Source organism: Rhinolophus hipposideros, assembly GCF_964194185.1.
Source record: "Rhinolophus hipposideros genome assembly, chromosome: 24".
Classification (NCBI taxonomy): Eukaryota; Metazoa; Chordata; class Mammalia; order Chiroptera; family Rhinolophidae; genus Rhinolophus; species Rhinolophus hipposideros.
The window spans coordinates 714,651-726,983 of NC_138070.1; the positions used below are offsets into that span (position 1 = coordinate 714,651).

General features: G+C 51.4%; 1 protein-coding gene across 3 annotated transcripts in view; it reads right to left on the reverse strand.

The window, feature by feature from the left end:
- SFSWAP (splicing factor SWAP) overlaps window positions 1-12,333 on the reverse strand; it is a 65,313-nt gene that overhangs the window by 36,533 nt on the left and 16,447 nt on the right. The window lies entirely within an intron of this gene.

Consider the following 12,333-nt stretch of genomic DNA (forward strand, 5'->3'; position numbering starts at 1 on the left):
ACCCAGGGACGATGGAAAGGGAATGGCGTGGGGACAAAGCAGCCGGACGTGAGCCTTCCTCGACAAGTTGTGGGCTCCCTGACTTCAGTGTGCGGATTGGGAAAAAGTGCCCCCTCGGGCAGCTGCCAGCGACCCTCCTCCTGTATGGCCTGCCGAGACGGCCACGCTGCCGAAATGACGTGACCGAGCCCTTGCAGCCGCCGCACTGACACCGAGCCCATCCTCTGGGCCCCGCACTTCCTCACACGGCCCTGCCCAGTGCTGACACTGCACACCTCTGTGGTCGTGGCCCTCCAGGACGTGCTGAAACTTCTTTGGGAGGTCCTGATGGTCACCAAGGCCACTGCAGGCTCTGCCGCTACAAACAGGGATGGACAATGGCTTCCTATGCATTTTGGGCACGTGTGCAAGCAGCCCGTTGTTTTAACAATGGAAACTCCTGTAAGCTTAATCACCTTTTTACGGGGAGTAGGGGGCGGGGCAGATATTAAAACTCCAGTAAAATCAAAGAAAATTCAGTGATCTGATTAAGAATTTTAACTTCTAATCCTGTTGTACATACACGACTGGTTCTGATTACAGAAATTTAATTTCCTCTTCATTAGAGGATGCGGAAAAGATTTTTCTGATTAAGGAATTTTGATTTTCAGTTAATTCACTTTAGAACAAAAACACTTGCAAACAGTGAAAACATCACCAGCAATGTGTGCTCCCCAGGAAACGTCTCAGCGTCTGACAACCTGAAATTCTCAGAACAGTCGGATTGCAGCCCCCACAGCCCGCCCCCCCCCCCCCAAGTCGGAGGCCTGCATAGCCTGCATGTTGCTAGCCTCCACAGCTGCTGGCGACCTGGCACTCACCAACCATCTGCGGACGGACCCCCCGAAGCTGCTCTTTTCTAGCTGATGGTGCACACCGACCACCATTACATACGAACAATATTCCCTATTTTCAGACTAAGAAATGTGGCCCCAATATCCTGTCCACATGACTTTCACCACAGAAACACTCAAATATGTTTGAAGGCTGCGGGGGGAGGTGTGATGAGCTGTCTGACGTGAGCGGAAGCAGGGGGCCGACACTGTCACCACAGATCTCTTGATGGACAGACTGACGGGACAGCTCAAATATCATCTTCTCCTAACCAAACGCGGCATTCAGGTGTAAACACATGCTATCCCTGAAAGAATGAAACTGTCACCCACCCACCCCCGTTTGAGTCACCAAGCTACTGAGGTCCTTCCTTTCACCTGCGGGGCAGAACCACTACCGAGGAGAAAACGGGGCACCAGTGAGAGCAGGGGTAACCCCACCTTCCACGGAGGTCACCCCAGGGGAGCCCGGTGTCTGGGCGGCAAAATGGCTGCTGCCCGGTCCAAAGTGTCACATTTCAACGAGGCCAGGCACCGTGTCCTGTCCTGGACAGCCAACCTCTTGTCTAGGAAAAGCCAAAATACATTTTAAATAGCCACAACCAATTAAGACGTGTGAATTCATAAAAACAAAACAGGTTACAATTAAGTTCCAACTATCGGGTATATCACACAATTGCAACTCAATGTAATCTTTATGTAACACAAGTAAACTGTTTCCAAAACTGAGTACCACTCCCTGCAAAGTTCTAACATGCACACTGACCACTGTCTAAATGACTGTCCTCAATGGCCCATCCCGTTAAATTAAAACTGTTAAGAACCATAGTGCTGGCAACATGGCAGATGAATGTACCTCAGCTGCTCGCCCACTGCAAACACCTTAAAATGCAGGCTAAGAGACAATGAAAAATTTATACCCACAGCTGAACTCACAGAAAGAAAAGGCTGTGTCCAGGTGTAAAAATAAACCCAAAGCCCAAACCTGAAAGCCCCGAGCCACACCTCAGCCCACGCTGGAGCCCTGGGGACACCGGGACTCAGCCCAGTGAACCGTGCAGCAAAGCAGCGGTGGGAACACACGCCTGGAGCCCATCTCTCATTTCTCACCTGCACACTGACTGACTCCCTTCCAACAAGGTTGTAATTACACTTTATAGGGCAAACAGGAACTCGCCACGTACATGTCAGACGGAGCCGGCAGCAGTGAGACCCCGCATGCAGGCTGGTGACGTGAGGATGGGCCTCAGGTGCTGGCACTCGAGACCCTGGAACCCACTGCTGCGGGGGCTTTAGAATCCTTTCGTTTCTCCCAGGTTCTCATTTCACGGATGTCAGGGATGAAAAGATCTCAGAAAGAATATCATTTCTGTCCCTTTCCTCACCCACTGAAGCCGGAGGCTGTGACAGAGACAAGGGAAGTGCCGCCTGAGACCTGCTCCCATCCTGCTATGGCAGGTGGCGCACCCCCACTTCTGACCACGGCACCTCCATGGACTGTTTTCTGCCTGCCGTGCAGCCCCTTTTAGATTTTCCCTCCAGTGCTGCCCCACCCCCAGCTCATGAGCCCCCACCCAACCTCAGGCTGGGGTGCCGATGCCCCGAGATCAACACAGTCCGGGCATATAGTGGGCACCCGACGTGCAGTACTGAGTGGGGTCGGCTGACGGCGGGGTGCACACTGAGCTAAGATGTCCGCATACATGACGACACCTCCCTGTCACAGAGGCCCTCTGACGACACGCACGCCCACCACCACCGGGTCACAAGCTCTTGAAATCCTTGAACTGAAAACCCTTCAAAATGACCACCAACTAGAGTGCATGTGGTTTTTGTATTCAACCCCCAACTCAGAAATTCTCAGGAATGCTAAGCGTGGACCAGACCACGGAAAGGACACACAGGTCGGGGTGCTCTGAAGCCACAGACCCCTGAGCTCCAAAGGGCTCGCTGGTCCCTTAGCACCGGCCGCCACCACTCAGCACACCTTGCTGGGTCTGTCGTTCAGGATTTGAGACTGCATTTGCCAGGGGAGGGGATCGGTTTTACAGAAAGTTAAATGTTGACGTGATTTACCGAATAAACAAACATCATGAGCACCACAAATGCCTACTCCGAATAAACCCGTGAGGAATTTCAACAGGCACCCACTTTTTCTAAGGGCAGGTAGAGTCGTATGGAAAAATCCAGCTGCTTAAAAGCCGAAGGCACATTCTCCAGCACCCGATACCGCATGTGCTGAGAAATGCAATGCTCCCCAACCCAGGGCAGGTAAATCTGTCTCATTATCTTCCAGAGCGCTTCCTCTCCACTGGCTTCTTGCAAAAATCAGAGCCAATTTACTGATCTCAATCTCCTATAAATGTAGCTCCTAGAAGCGAATCCTCCCTGAAAAGGTTCCTGGGGCTCAGAGGGCTGGTGCACAGCCTTTGTGTGAGGACTTCAGGGAAGAGACACACCACGTGTGTGTCTTCATGAAAACAGCTTCACTGAGTCTATGGAGAAAAAGGAGTGCCTCCTGAAAAACCCGACGTACTTCGTTCCTGCAAGAATGTTCAGACTACACTGTCTGCCGAGCACCATGATGTGGGTGCGGCTGAGAAGGCTCTCAGGGCCCCAGCTGCCGCTCCTCCACCTGTCCACCCCGGGCTCCAGCCTCCTGCACGGGACCTCCCGGCGGTCTCCAGCTGCATGCACCGCCGGACTTCTCTGGGTCCGGGGCTTTGAACCCGCTCTGCGCGTGGCTGCTCTCCCACGGCCATTCTCCTCCCAGCCTGCACTGAGCCGGGAATCCATTTGCTCATCGTGTCGGATGGACGGGATTTTGTTCATGGGAGCCCCCAGCACGGCATGGCCATGATGCGGAGGAAAGTACGAATCACAGGTGAGGGGACGAGCGCTGAAATGGCCTAAGGTTTCACGGCAGCAGCAAAGGCTACTGGGGACAGCAGCCCAGAACCTTCCAACTCACCATGCTAGACCTTACAAACTACCTACCAAAAGGGACAGCATAATTAGGGCATTTTCAGACACCCAAGAAATAAAAAAAATTGTCTTCCTGGGTACCCTTTTCTCGGCAAGCTACTGGAGGACGTGCGCCATAAAAATGCAGGAGCAAACAAACCAACCAGCTAACCAACCAACCAACAGGGAGGCAATGCAAAGAAGTCACGGGAAACACAGCCACTCCACAGGGGACAGGGGCAGGCAGCTCAAGACATACAGCCGTGGCCACCACATGCAGCCTGAGCGTCACCAGTGATGAGCGGAGAAGCCGCCTGCCATCCCCACAGGAGTAAACAGGAGGCAGCCCAAACCCAGGCTGGCTTAGAGACAGCAGCCTTACAAGGGGCCCACACGGGCCACACTCTCCCGTGACTGCCTGGGGGCCTGACAGCCGGCACTGTAACCCAGGTCGTAGTTTGTCGACAGCTGGTGGCTTGTCCACACGTCCAGACTAGAGGACCAGCACAGCCTGATGAATCAGCTATTTGTGTTGTTTGTTTCCTCTTGACGTTTTATTACAAAATAGAGGCTTAAGTGTATTAGGTAAGGTTACAAAGTAACCAAAGCAAACTAAACACTTAACGTGGGTAAATAAGCTGAACTGTCATTTGTCATAACAGGAAGACGTCAGAGTGAATGTGAAGTTGACAAATCTAGAAACAATGGTATTTAGAGGGATGAAGGTAATCATCAAAAACTCAAAGACAAAGCAGTTAAAACTAACCACTTAAAGTAATATCTGTGCATTACTTTGATTAAAATGCCATTTTAAAGTGTCGTCATTATAATGGAATGAGGATGAGTATCCTATTTAATCGTGTTCGGCTCAGAGCAGAGTTGAGACAAACATTATTCATGCTCCTTTTCAATGTAGTCCTTGCTGGTTCGTCTGTCCACCCGGCCAGTGTTTACTGAACACACGTGTGTCAGGGCCCCTGGGCTGGGGACCCAGCCCGTGACAGACAAACCCGCTCCCTGCAGCTTCTGTCCAGCACGTGTGTGAACGGAGCGGAGCAGAGCAGGCCAGAAGCTCACACACGGAAAGCGTCCATAAGACAAGAGGGTGGCTGAGAGGAAAGATGGGGGGCAAGGCGGACTGGGGGGCGGGGCCCGGGAGGCTGATAATGCCCAAAGTACTTCCACAAGGATGGAACAGTTGTAAGAGACCGTCATCCTTTGTCCCCTGTCCCCGGATCTCTCAGGCCTAAGTGGATTCTTTTGAGAGGCTGGGATGCGCCAGCCCTAACACGTGGGGTGCAGGCTCCCCTCAGGTTCCTGGCAGCCCCCCGACATCCTCCTGTGCAGCGCCTGCCCAGAACTGCAAAGTTCCCCAAACCACAGCGTGTCGGTGGACTCGACTTCACAGTCAAACCCAACTCTCGGAGGGGAACTGAGAGCCGACAGCGCCGGGACCAGCAGGGCCCCTGCCAGGGGTCCCGGTGCCACACCACGACCCTGTACTGACCCGACTGGGAGCCCAATGTCAGAGCCAATGCCTTTCACCGTGACCTCCCGTTGAATGTGCAGCTCTGCACCGCCACCTCCTCAGCTGGACTAACCGCACTAAGGGTGCTTACTCCGTCTGTGGCCCCGACCTCGCTGTTACCGTTCCAGGGCCCCAGGCAAAGCGGGCCACCTAGCGGTTAGAGACTGTTTTCTACCACAGTTGAAGCTGTGCTTGCTTCACACAAGAGAGGTCACAATGATATGTCTATTTAAACACCGACAGCGCAATTCTGTAACAAACACTGTTACTACTGAATCCCGCATTTCTGAGGGTGAGCAAGTGCCCGAGGGACCCAGGGGCCATTAAAGCCTTCAAGGTCCCTCGGAAGTAGCCTCAGAGAAGACAGGCTGAAAATCCTCTCCTTCACCGAGGTTCTCTTATCCATTCAACTGTCACCTTGTCTCCATTCTCAAGACTGGCTTCACCTCTTGGTCCCAGATAATTTTCAAGAATTCCTACAAGACCCCTCTGGCTGTGTCTGCTGCGGGCTGCAGGCGGGCCAGTTGTCTCTTAGCTCCAATCATATGCAGCCTTGAAGTGCAAGGAAAGAACCACAGTGAAACGAACCCAGAACTCCTTAAAGTGCGAACTCCACAGTCTTTTTAAGTAAAAGAATACTATTGTCCTTTGCATCCCGCCCTCAGATGCACTTACCTTTGGCCCATCACATGTGGTCTCAATGTGTTCCAACCGAGAGAAGCCTTGAGACCACCTGCCACCGTGGAGAATGGGGACCCACTGCCCTGCTAACAGACTCGTGACCGCTGCTCATTTGATTGACTTCCTGTGCCCTCCCGACAACCCAGTATCACAGGAAGTCCCCACACAATCAGAGGCTTTCTTGGCTGTCAGAGCCCTGGAATCCGACGAGCTGTCCGGTCCTGCAGTGACACAGGACAGCAGTCTGTGGAGCCACCAGTGAGCAGTCTTAGACAGGAACGTACTGCTTGGTGGTTGTAGCCCAGTGTTTAAAAGGGATCTGTCTCTCTTTTTAGTGAATAAACTTTCTTCTAGAAAAGCCTGCCTGTAACCACTACGTAAAGTCCCCAGTGACCCCCAAGGACAGTTCTGTGTTTCTAATCCTGTACTAAGGTTCTGGAGGCCTGTTCCATGAGAAATTTCTAGAGCACTCTGGGTGAACAAAGAAGGGCCTAAGCCTGTGACCTGCAACGCACATCCAGAGAAGCAGAGGCAAACGCAGGTCACTGGCACCTGGGAGGGAAGACAAGGGCCTCAGAGCAGATGCACAGTGTGGGGACAACCAGGCGGCACAGAGCTGCCAGCATGGGGGACGGCAGGGCAAATGCAGGCCCAGCCAGCAAGACAGACAGACTGACCAGAAAGGCACATCGCACACTTACGGTCCAGCACTTGGTCAGGAAGGAAACAGCCCGGGTGGTCACTGAGTGTCCTGAGCCACAGGCAGTGGGACAGGAGTTCAATCAAGAACAAAGAGAAGGAGATAAACTAGCAGTGAGGTGGTGGGTCCTGCCCCCCCCCAGGTGGCGACTTGGCTGGGTGGCGGGTCCTGCCCCCCCCTACCGGTGGTGACTGGGCTGGGGGGTGGGTCCTGCCCCCCCCACCGGTGGTGACTGCGCTAGGTGGTGGGTCCTGCCCCCCCATGACCCCCATCCCCCGGGCAGTGAGTGGTCTCGCAAGCTTCTGTGCAGCCTGGGAGAGCTCAGATAGTTCTCACATTTTTACACGGTTGACAACGACACAGAATGACATCTCACGACATAACATTCTATGAAATTCAAACTTTGGTACCCATAAATTCAGCGTTGGAGCTCCCCTCTGCCTCGTTAAGGACGGGTATGCAGCTTTCTTCACGCCCCAGTAGAGGTGTGTAGTCTGTCCCAGGAAAACTGGGGCATGCCAGCTGATTATGTTACTAAATGTAAGGGTGCAGGGAGACGTCCTCAGGGGTCCAGTCAGGCAAGCAGCGCCTCAGTGGGGGTTACGCTGCCCTGCCTTTCACAGAACACTCCATCCAGAAGACACTCAGCAAGGCTCCTCAGTCCTGGGTGAGTGTCATTCAGTGTATTACTTTCCACCAAATTCTGTTTGTGTCAAAAGACAACAGACAGACATTTTCAAGCATGAGAGGTCACAGAGGACAGCACCCAGGAGCAACGACCGAAAACCAGCCAACCAACAGAGTCACACGTCAGTGGCTGATATCAGCCAGCCCAGGCTGCTCTGTGATCACAGAGAATGAAAACGCTACCCAAGAACTTTATACCCAGACAGCTTTCACCGTTTACGCCTTTTCCAAGTGTGCAAGAATTCATGAAACAGAACTCTTGCGAAAACTTGTTTATGACATTCAAACTCCCAAGAGACGAAGCAGGTAAGAACTCAAATAGCGGGCTGTGGTGGGGGAAACAAACCCACTGGACCACAGCACTGAGACGCGAAGTGACATAACACAATTGTCATTGCAGATTGGAAGCGTGACATGACACCACACAAGGCAGGAGGGAGGGCTGGGCGAAGCAGGGATCTGGAAGCACTCCCTTTCCTCCTGTTTCATCGTTATTTCTAACATCTCAGACAAAAACACAGCTTAAAAAAACCCTACAATTCCAACCTCTTTAATGTTCTCTTAATCTTTAGACTGAATTCTTGTTATGGAAGAAACTGTTATCTGTGGCTCAGCAATTACTTCACTTTGATTTTTGAGTATAGATTCTTCTGTTAAATTCAAGTAAAATTAGAAAACGTATTTCCATTTTAACACAAGTATTTCTATCTACACAGCCCTATCTTTGTGTCAAGATTATCTGCATTCTAGAGATGCGAGCTTCTCACTTTTCTCTTTATTTACCATGAGGACCTGTTTTCTCCACTGTGTCAATGATGCTCGCCTCATGTTGAAAATGGCTCTTTCTGGAGGTGATGCAACAGCCGTCTCTGCCAAGACCCCGATGGGGGTTTACGTGGACTCAAGCAGAGCAGCGGGCAGCACGTCAGGCAATGGTGACATCGTTACTGCGGACAGTGAGCGTGTAGCTGCTGGGTGGACACAAAAGGGAGGTCGGCTTGCAGAGCAGCTTGTCATTTCACCTGGACTTTCGACCTGGTGAAGAAACTGAACGCAGTCCAGAAACCTCCATGCCCAGCGTCTTCAGCCGAAGGAAACAAATCTGTGAAGATTGGCGGCAGTGGCTTCGTTAAGAACAACCTTCCTCCAGGAGACAACAGAGGTGGGTTTGCACGAGCTCGGTCCAATCACCTTCCGGAACAGTCTTCCTCGGCACAAAAGAGTAGCTCCAGTTCAACGTGGATTCTGAAACCGTGTGTGTGACCAGCACCACTGACAACCGCAGAGCCTACCATCGAGCACAGAATGCGTTTGTGGAGGAAAACAACGCTCCATGAAAAGCAACTCCGACAGAAGAGCTTGATGTAACTGCCCTTGTGAAGATGCTGATGGTCGGTGAACCGAAACAAAAAGCGACTTGACAGGCACCACGCTGACGCTTGGTGACTCAGGGCCTGGTGAAATGCCTTGCGGGCCTCCAGCTGGACCCCCAGTAGACACTATCCTGGGAAGGGCGACGGCCGCTGCTCTATTTCCAGGGAGACTGAAGTAGACAAACTCATGCTGGGGGAGGTGGCTTTTCAGGAAGAATCAAGACTGTCTGAAAGGAATTTAGGCACTGAAGCTCGCAATGTCCCTTTAATGCTACAGAATCCAAACTGTAAGAAGTTCGAACTTTAGGTGTATGCAAGCACTCTTGAGATTTACACTGGAAAGGGGTCTGATTTGCTGAACAAGAGAACAAAATGAAGATGCCGCAGATGGGAAGCAGCAGGTTCAAAGGGTGGGTGACAGGATGGGGGTCAGGTATGCTGAAGTTGCGCTGGAGTCGCTGACACGGCCGAATGTGTGAGCGTGCAGGGCCAGCTCAGAGCCATGTGGCCCGTCGGTCATTCTCGGGAGGACAGGGAGCCGTGTGGCCTGTTTCTTCCCAGTGCTTTGGCTGGGAATGAAGGAGGAGCCGACACTTCCAGTGCAGACAGGCAAGCGGGGCCTGGAGGTGTGAAGTTAATAAAAGCCTTCACACTCGGAGTGTGTCGGAGCTTCCGGGAGAAGCAAAGCCTCGTCCCCCCTCCGAGCAGGTAAGCCCACTCAGGTGTCGAGATCCATTTGGAGGTGCAAACTCTCATCCCTGCACGCTGTCCACCGTCTCCCCGGGAACGGCGTCCTGTGAAAACACTCTCAACACTTTAAGATGAGCAAACAGGGTGAAGGCCGCCTGGATCCAGCTGTGCCGGTGACATCCAAGTGCCCAAGCACCAGACCTGACGGGTGACATGGTGACAGGCGTGCTGGCATGTGGGGCTACCTCAGAGGTGACAAAAAGAAGAGGCTCCTGCACACCTGTCTACTTGGCACGAAGCCGTGTCACAACGGTAGGAGTGGAAGAACAGGTGAGGAGCCACAGGCATGTCCCGGGATCTGCTCCAGGGGTGGAGAGGAGACTCTCGGGCAGATCCAGGCAGACGGCCCCGACACCGACTCACGTACACACAGCTTGAAGCTACTGGAGCAAGAAACAGGCATTTGGACTGAGCTGCAGGATGAAGGGGGGGGCTTCTCTTGCAGTCCCATGGAAACAACAGGCCAGCAAGTGCACCAACCCCCAGGAGACCTGTGCCCCCGAGGTCGGTATTTGCTGCTAGAGGTCCCAGAGGCCTCACGATGGTAACACACCGTGGTGCAGCTGGAACGGCCATTTCAAAGTTTCAGATTTTAAGTGTGTGTGGAAAAGGTCTTCTCCCTTCACCTGAATGACCTTTCAATTTTGTGAAACATAACTTTGCCTACAAAATGCTTCTAGGCCAGGAGGTACAACTAAGCTCTGCGAGTAGTGAAGCCTTTTGTTTCATTGACCCAAATGGAGATTTACTTCTGGAGCTCCTTGCTGTTGTTACGTCCCACATGAAGTACGACCCAATCCACAGGTGAGTTCACTTGGTTCAGCTCTTGTAGCAAGACTGAGCAATTTAGTCCTGGCATGCAGGCACACCCATCGGTGAGCAGGCACACCCATCGGTGAGCAGACACCCCCATCAGGTGAGCGCACACCCATTGGGCGAGCAGACACACCATTGGTGAGCGTGCAAACCTGGCCAGGCTTGCCCTGCATGGCTGTGCTCGCCTCTCCCTGCTCTGTGCCCTGACTACAGCCACGGACCCTAATTTCTGCATTGCAGCCAAGGAAGTTATACTCCTTCCTTGTCACCCTAAACCACCTCTTTTGTGCATACATTTTTACTGTATTTGAGACACATTTTGAGTGTGTCCGTAACTTTTGCAGGATGTGCCATATCTCTGAATGGAACAAGTCTGTGACAATGGACAGCTGCCAGACCCTCCATCTTATATGTAAATAAATTGGAATTGGGATTTTAAAACCATGTAACATGCGGATGTAACTTTCTTAATTTTCTTTGTAAAGAACTAAAAGATCAACTACTTGGTACATAATTAAAAGTAAAGAAATTCTGGGGAAAGAAAGCTATTTCTGGATGGTGGGGTCTTAGGTAATACTTTCTTTTACTTCTCTTCACTGACTATAAGGCCATTTTAAAAAAGGGTTTAGAAGGTAAGTAAAGCACTTCAAGGTCATGGTTTTGCAAAAAAACAGAAAATGCCATAAACAACAGCCAACCCACATTTAAAAAATGGATAGAAGAAAATAGCTAGTCTAGCCACATGATGTGGCTTAATTTAAGTTATTCTTAGAATGAAACAGTTTAAAAAGTTGAGTTGGCATTCTCTTTTTCAAAAACAGCATGGTATAATATTGGACAGTATTTCAGTATTATTACTTCTCGCATAATTAGTTTTATTTATTAGGCACTTCAGCAAGGATTTATAGCTAAACAGCAGAAGACAACTGAATAATAACAGAAAATAAAAAGCATGCAAATAGTTCACTGTCAGGCTAACAAACGAAAGAAATTGTTAGCTTTATGTATCTATATTTAAGGAGCTTCTAGAAAAATTCTTTCAGAATAAAAATAGATGCTTTTCTTCCCAGGCTGCCAAAATCTAGGAAAACCTCTGGTCAGTAGAAAGTAACAAGGAACGACTGCGTATATCCTAAGGTGACAGTAAATTCCTAGTAACATAAAAGGATGGAAAGCTTACTGATTTCAACCACCTGTGATGGCCCCAGCAGGAGGGGAGCCAGCCTTTGAGGGGAAATGCTGCTCAGGGCTGCTCAGGACGGCTCAAGCTGTCCCCGTGACAAAAGAGCCTGAGACTACAGACCAAAATCACAGAGCTGCAAAGGATTAACTCCAGATACTAGCTTAGTTTCAAAGCAAGCATCACACAAAAGCTGTGTTTTTCTGAGGGTGAATACGGTTCAAAGGCACTCTCCTCACTTGTGCATTTAACACGGGGGTCTCCTGCTAGCCCTACTCTCCCACGTCCTGTGTCGACGCCCCGTGGGCGGCGTGTGTTCCTGGAGCACATGCCTTGCTCTCACTCTAGCTCCCACGGTCCTGTGAGCAAGCGCACTGTAACCTAACACTTATCCCACGGGTGCTTGTCTAAAGGACTCAGAGGGCATCTCCACCCAGCTGCCACCAATGTGTCCTTAGGGCGCACACTGTGGCTATCCTGCCAGGTCTGTGTGTATGCCACGCAGAACTCCGGGCAAAGGCCTGCCTTCTCTGCCAGCTCGCCCTTCTCCCGGGTGCACAAGCGAGCTCTCCTGCCTGCAGCTGTGAGAGCCCGTCCTTTCCTCCTTTGCTGCTGTGGCAGCTGGAAGATGGCAGGTCGCCACGGTCGCGTCTCGATTTCTTCTATTTAGTCTCTATAATTGTTAAGAAATTAGAACTTGTCCATGTGGAATAACATTTCAACAGCCCAGAAACCTCGATTTGATCCTAAGGATTATGATTCCAACCTGCCCTGTGTGCCTG